We start from the raw sequence: 6,000 nt of genomic DNA on the forward strand, positions 1-6,000 counted from the left end.
TTAGGGTGGGTTGGCCGTGCTAAATTGTCCCATAGTGCCCAGGGATGTGCGGGTTAGGGTGGGTTGGCCGTGCTAAATTGTCCCATAGTGCCCATGGATGTGCAGGCTTGGGTGGATTGGCTGTGCTAAATTGTCCCGTAGTGCCCATGGATGTGCAGGCTAGGGTGGATTGGCTGTGCTAAATTGTGCCATAGTGCCCACGGATGTGCGGGTTAGGGTGGATTGGCCGTGCTAAATTGTCCCATAGTGCCCAGGGATGTGCGGGTTAGGGTGGGTTGGCCGTGCTAAATTGTCCCATAGTGTCCAGGGATGTGCGGGTTAGGGTGGGTTGGCCGTGCTAAATTGTCCCATAGTGCCCAGGGATGTGTGGGTTAGGGTGGGTTGGCCGTGCTAAATTGTCCCATAGTGCCCAGGGATGTGCGGGTTAGGGTGGGTTGGCCGTGCTAAATTGTCCCATAGTGCCCAGGGATGTGCGGGTTAGGGTGGATTAGCCGTGCTAAATTGTCCCATAGTGCCCAGGGATGTGCGGGTTAGGGTGGATTGGCCGTGCTAAATTGTCCCATAGTGCCCAGGGATGTGTGGGTTAGGGTGGGTTGGCCGTGCTAAATTGTCCCATAGTGCCCAGGGATGTGCGGGTTAGGGTGGGTTGGCCGTGCTAAATTGTCCCATAGTGCCCAGGGATGTGCGGGTTAGGGTGGGTTGGCTGTGCTAAATTGTCCCGTAGTGCCCATGGATGTGCAGGCTAGGGTGGATTGGCTGTGCTAAATTGTCCCATAGTGCCCAGGGATGTGCGGGTTAGGGTGGGTTGGCCGTGCTAAATTGTCCCGTAGTGCCCAGGGATGTGCGGTTTAGGGTGGGTTGGCCGTGCTAAATTGTTCCATAGTGCACAGGGATGTGCGGGTTAGGGTGGATTGGCCGTGCTAAATTGTCCCGTAGTGCCCAGGGATGTGCGGGTTAGGGCGGATTGGCCGTGCTAAATTGCCCCATAGTGCCCAGGGATGTGCGGGTTAGGATGGGTAGACCGTGCTAAATAGTGCCCAGGGATGTGTGGGTTCGGGATGGGGTGCGATGCTGTTTGGAGGAGTGAGGTGGAATGAATGCTTGCACACGGTAGGAGTTGTATGGGTTGGGGAACTGGCAGACTTGCTTGTGGAGAGAACCAGTATGGACACAACAGGCTGAATGGCTTCATCCTGTGCAATAAGCATTCCATTCATCAGAGTTGCTTACCATAAGAATGAGTGAGTCGGATGTGTGGTATGGCTTCCGCTACCCATCCATCATGGAATGTCTCTGGGACTCTGCCATGCATTTGATGTTCCTTCCAGCAAAGAGCTTTGTGTTAAGCTTGATCAAACCCATTGTCAGAATGTTAGATGTTTCAATTTCTCATTGTTCGCAAGGCTAGCAAACGCAGAGATAGTGGGAGCTGCAGATGCTGTAGAATCCAAGACAACAAAGTGTGAAGCTGGATGAACACAGCAGGCCAAGCAGCATCTCAGGAGCACAAAAGCTAAAGTTTCGGGCGTAGACCCTTCATCAGAGAGCCTCTCTGATGAAGGGTCTAGGCCGAAAACGTCAGCTTTTGTGCTCCTGAGATGCTCTTAGGCCTGCTGTGTTCATCCAGCTTCACACTTTTTTATAGCAAACACAGGCCTAGTTGACATAATCTGTCCCCAGTGCACTCCCTTGGTGCAAGTTTATTTTAGATGAGGAGACCAAAACTGTGCACAACTTTTCACTGTAATAAAGACTATTCTGTTGTATTAAAGCTGAAATAGATAGAGGTCTGGGTTAATTCACTGGGAGATGGCTATGGGCCTGGTGTGGGAAACTGGGGCTATTTGTAGTTCCAATGAGCTCTTCTGTACCCTGTGGTTCCACGGGTTCTCATCCCTCCCTGGTCAGTTGAATTAAACTGATTAAAAAAAGAGTCTGGAATTGAAGGCTAATTTTGCCATTCTGGATATTAAACTATCACTGAGTGCTGTGAGAACCCAGAGTGTTTTTCTTTCCCCCAGGAAGGAACTCTGCTGTCCCTGCCCCGTTTGGCCTACATGTGACTCCAGGCCCACAGCCAATGTGGGTGACTCTTAGCTGCCCTCTGGGCAATTGGGGATGGGCAAGAAATACAAGCAAATCCCTCAATTCGTTAATGAATAAATAAAAAAATGGGGAGGAGAAATATCTTCGCCCAGAGAGTAGGGAACCTGTGGAATTCTCTGCCACAGTGAATGGTTGAGGCAAAATATTTTAATGAAGGAGTTAGACATAGCTCTCAGGGCTAAAGAGACTGAGTTGTATGGTCAGCCATGATCCTGTTGATGTCGGAAGGGTGGCTTTATGGAGGTTTATAAAATTATGAGAGGCATGGATAGGGTGAATAGTTAAAGCCTTTTCCCTAGAAGGCATAGGGGTTAAGGTGAGAGGGGAAAGATTTAAAAGGGACCTGAGGGGTGACTTTTTCACACAGAGGGTGGTGCGTGTATGGAATGAGCTGCCAGAGGAAGTGGTGGAGGCTCGTACAGTTACAGCATTTAAAGGGCATCTGGATGGGTACATGGATAGGAAGGGTTTAGAGGGATATGGGCCAAATGCTGGCAAATGGGACTAGGTTAATGTAAAATATCTGGCTGGCATGGATAAGTTGGACTGAAGGTTTCCATGCTGTACAACTCTGTGACTCAATGTGTTAGAGAGAGAGTGTGTATGTCTGTGTATGTATGTTTGTGTGTGAGAGAGTTTGTGTGTCTGCGCAGGCATGTATGCCTGCTTGTCAGTTGGTGAGCGTGTGTGTGTGTGTGTATATAGAGTGTATGTGTGTGTGTGTATATAGAGTGTATGTGTGTCTGTGTCTGAGAGTGTGTGTGAGTGTGTATGTGTTCGTGTGCATGTGCATGCTTGTCAGTGAGTGAGTATGTGTGGATGAGAGATTGAGTGTGTGTGTGTGTGTGTGTGTGTGAGAGAGTGTGTTTGTGTACATGTGTGTGTGTAATGGAGAGATAGAGCGTATGTGTGAGAGAGTGTGACTCTGCGTGTGTGAGACAGCGTGCGTATAGGAGAGAATGAGCGTGCGTATGTATGTGTTTTGAGAGAAATAGAGTGCATGTGTGTATTCATGTGAGTGTGTGTGTGTGTGTGTGTGTGTGTGTGTGTGTGTGTGTGTGTATGTGTGAGAGACAGAGTGCATGTGTGCGTGTGGGTGTGTGTGTGTGTTGAGAGAGACGGAGCGTGTGTATGTGTGTGAGAGAGAGACGGAGCGTGTGTGTGTGTGTGTGTGTGTGGCAGTGCATGCATGTGTGTGTGTGTGTGTGTGTGTGTGTGTGTGCGCATGTATGTGTGTGTCTGTGAGAGAGAGACAGAGTGTGCATGCATGTGTGTGTGTGAGAGAGACAGTGCGTGTGTGTGTGAGAGAGACAGTGCATGTGTGTGTTAAGAGAGACAGAGTGTGTGTGTGTGTGTGAGAGTGTGTGTGTGAGAGAGACAGAGTGTGCATGCATGTGTGTGTGTGAGAGAGACAGTGCGTGTGTGTGTGAGAGAGACAGTGCATGTGTGTGTTAAGAGAGACAGAGTGTGTGTGTGTGTGTGTGTAAGAGTGTGTGTGTGAGAGAGACAGAGTGTGCATGCATGTGTGTGTGTGAGAGAGAGTGCGTGTGTGTGTGAGAGAGACAGTGCATGTGTGTGTTAAGAGAGACAGAGTGTGTGTGTGTGTGTGTGTGTGTGTGTGTGTGTGTGTGTGAGGCTGTGTGTGTGTGTGTGTGGCAGTGTGTGTGTGCGTGTGCATGTGTGAGAGACTGTGTGTGTGTGTGTGAGGCTGTGTGTGTGTGTGAGACAGTGTGTGTGCGTGTGTGTGTGTATGAGAGACTGTGTGTTTGCGTGCGTGTGCGAGACTGTGTGTGTGTGTGTGTGTGTGAGTGAGACAGTGTGTGTGCGTGTGTGAGACAGTGTGTGTGTGAGAGAGAGAGAGAGAGAGAGAGACTGTGTGCGTGCTTGCAAATACCAGGGGCTGCCCCTCTCCAGTCTCTCGGTAATTGATGCCCGCCTTTAGATACAATGGATGTGGGAACTGGAATGGAGAGGCGGAAAAGGTGATAAACGGTCACCCACAGATATACCATACATATATAAATGATGAGGCAGAATACACTGAGACCTTATAATTTTCATTTACAACCTTCAGTACAAGCCTCCCCTTATCAGATAGAGAATTAAGGCCTTCTCTCATTTTGTAGGCTATTTTCACATCTCAGCTGCAAGCATTCAGGCACTTAGATGGAGAGAGAGAGAAAGAGAGAGAGAGAGAGAGAAATAAAACATTGAAAATGGGGACAAGGTTATTCCCATTTGTCGCATGGTGAGAGGAAGGAGGATTTGTTACCTGAGAGGAGTTGTCACATTCGAGCTTTGTTCTGTTTCGTCCCAAATCACTGCTAATCCCGTCTGTTTTTCAACAGTGAGCTCTGATTGAGACCCATGGAGGTGAAGGCAGCTGTTTCTGCTTGTGTGAGAGAGGCAGAGGGAAGGGGCACAGATCGAACGGAACAGGCAAGGTATTTTTCTCCCCCTAATCCTGCTTCGTGACTGCTGCTGTTTTAAAGGGACGATCACTCACAGACACACGGTCCCACTCATACACGCACGCACGCACACACACACACACACACACACACACACACACACACACACACACACACACACACATTCACACAAACACCCTCTCAAACACTCACTCACACAAACACATTCGCAAACACACTCACTCACAGACACACACCCCTCTCTCACTCACACTCACATGCACACACAGACACACTCACAAACACGCTCACTCACACACACACACACATAACCTCTCTGTTTCTTTCACAAACACACACAATGCACACACACACAATCACTTACACACACACACATGCACTCACTCACCCACCCACACGTACATGCACACACAATCGTTCTCTCTTTCTCTCTCTCTCTCAAACGCTCAAACTCTTGCTGTCTGACATATTCACACACTTGCTTACACACACACACACACACACACACACACAGACACACGCACACACACCAAAAAAATCTCCAGAACTAGAAATGGTCTCCTGTGTGCGTGACAGCTTTTGCAATTCCTCTGTTTCCAATTTGCTGGCCAGAGTGAATGCAGTTGCTTTGAAAAGTGAGATTTGTGTGACCTCAAGTGTCTTCTCCCAACAATAACTACCCTTCGACCAAAAAAAAACACTTGCCAGTCCGTTCAAACTTTCATCTCTCTCTCTCTCGCTCTCAAGTGTGCACAGCAGGATCCCACAAACCACGGTCTTGTGGATCAGGTTGACGTTTCCATTGTTCCTGTCTAGAGACAGCCGATGCAGCAGATCCTCCACTCTCTCTTCTCTGTGCCCTAAACACCGGGCCCGGCCCTGAATTCGCCCCTTGCCATCCAATAACAAGGGGGAGGTTTTTAACTTTGAGAAGCCTCTGGGCCGGAGGTCAGCCAGTTCGGTGGGAGGGTAAAGTGATCTGGAGCAAATGCCTGGGTTGTCCCACCACCTTTAGAGGGGGCGAGCAGCGATGTGCAGATCGGAATTGGCAACAGCATGAAGACATGGGTGAAGGCTTCAGCAGCTGAGACGAGGGCAGTGGGCAGCTCGATGTGACAGAGGCACTACCCCCCCCCCTGCCTCCCCCGCCACCCCGCCTCAGATATGGGGCAAAAGCGCGGGAAATGGGAAGTTTTGGACTCCCCCACCCTGGGGGAAAAGACCTTGTCTACTCACCCTATCCATGGTTTTACATCGAGCTCTCTCAATAATTAACACAAGCTAATGTCTACTTGAACAGTATTAGACACACGACGAGCAGTCGGAAGGTTTAGCGGTCAACACAGAGATGGAGAGCGGGTTGGAGCAGGGCGTGGGGAGTTGATGGGGGTTGGGGGGGTGGTGAGAAAACTGGGGCTAGCTGAAGAGCTGCCCTGGGGCCTCGATGAGCTGAGAGGATGCT

The 6,000-nt window shown here is 49.8% G+C and overlaps 1 protein-coding gene across 1 annotated transcript in view; it reads right to left on the reverse strand.

The window, feature by feature from the left end:
• The window catches only part of LOC125448657 (arrestin red cell), a 144,608-nt gene extending 139,575 nt beyond the window's left edge, over positions 1-5,033 (reverse strand). Inside the window, exon 1 of the mRNA XM_059642618.1 lies at positions 4,379-5,033. The gene's annotated coding sequence lies outside the window, so the exon portion shown is untranslated. The remainder of the gene's footprint in view (positions 1-4,378) is intronic.
• Between the last annotated feature and the right edge of the window lie 967 nt (positions 5,034-6,000).

The sequence above is a fragment of the Stegostoma tigrinum genome, chromosome 45, assembly GCF_030684315.1.
Source record: "Stegostoma tigrinum isolate sSteTig4 chromosome 45, sSteTig4.hap1, whole genome shotgun sequence".
Taxonomy (NCBI): domain Eukaryota; kingdom Metazoa; phylum Chordata; class Chondrichthyes; order Orectolobiformes; family Stegostomatidae; genus Stegostoma; species Stegostoma tigrinum.